Raw genomic sequence first — 1177 nt, forward strand, 5'->3', positions numbered from 1 at the left:
ATCCAGCACTCTGAAAGTGAATGGGCTTTGAGTAGTCTGGAATATTAAAGGACAAGTCCTTGTCATATCCAAGACCAGTTTTGTGCTTGTTGTGGCAAGCTGTTCCCAAGGTCTGGTGATGGGCTTGGGAAGTGCAGACTGAGTTTCTACATCTGCATGTACAACTGCTGCTTTATTTGAATGAACAGTAACATTATTGACTTGTTGCTGATGGGTGGTTGTATCAATGTTCTGAACAAAAACAGGTTCAGAATGATGTCTATTTTGATGTAGCTCTTCTTGCTGTAGCTGTGATTCAAGCTGCAAAAAATCAATCTTTTCCTGTGCATTTTGTAGACATGTCTGAATTTCTGAGAGAAAATCCTTACTGATTTTGACTGTCCCATCAATAGTGGAAAAGATTATACTATTTAATAACTGAAATGCATCATCAATTTGCTCCATTTAATGACAATGTTGCACAAATATCTCACACAATGCCAAATAACCACAACTTTAAAGAATATAGACAACCCCCAATGCTTATGAACATTGAACTCTGTCGTTCCAATTAATCCTCCAATTGATGAGGGTGCCCTTTTAACAGCTCAGACCACATTAATAGAAATGTCTCAGTTCTTTGATGGAATGGATGAGGATGGAAATCTTCAAAATACCAATGGACATGAGAAACCTTTGGATGTGCCTCTAAAGTGCGGGAAATCCTTAAAGTTGTTGAATTTTGTTGCTGTACACGAAGATGCAGGGTCTTTATGCCACGAAGAAACAAGTACGCTGCATTTGGACTTAATACACCTCCCAAGACATTGTGCAAATCACCTACTGTGCCAATAACCTTGTTTGAACCACTCAAACTGCCTGCAAGAACATCATTATGACCTGCAATATATTTAGTTACCGAATGCAATACAATATTTGCGCCGAGTGCTAACGCTTTCTGGTTAACAGGCATTGCAAAAGTACAATCTATACAAACCAATACATCCTTTTTATGACAAATCTTGGAGACCAGCTCAATATAAATACATCGAAGATAAGGGTTTGTGTATAAAATGAATTAAGCCATCATTCTTCGAACAGCACTGGGAGCCAACGGTTCAATGCGTTATGGACGCTACGTATTCATGCTCAGATAGAATTCGAATCCAAGATAACAAATTCTGAGAAAAACTATGCC

General features: G+C 38.4%; 1 pseudogene; it reads right to left on the reverse strand.

The window, feature by feature from the left end:
- Window positions 1–550: 550 nt before the first annotated feature.
- LOC149211424 (cystathionine gamma-synthase 1, chloroplastic pseudogene) lies at window positions 551–952 on the reverse strand (annotated as a pseudogene).
- Between the last annotated feature and the right edge of the window lie 225 nt (window positions 953–1177).

This window comes from Pinus tabuliformis, chromosome 1_1 (genome assembly GCF_031772625.1).
Source record: "Pinus tabuliformis cultivar Carrire ecotype Pingquan chromosome 1_1, CPIR1, whole genome shotgun sequence".
Taxonomy (NCBI): Eukaryota; Viridiplantae; Streptophyta; class Pinopsida; order Pinales; family Pinaceae; genus Pinus; species Pinus tabuliformis.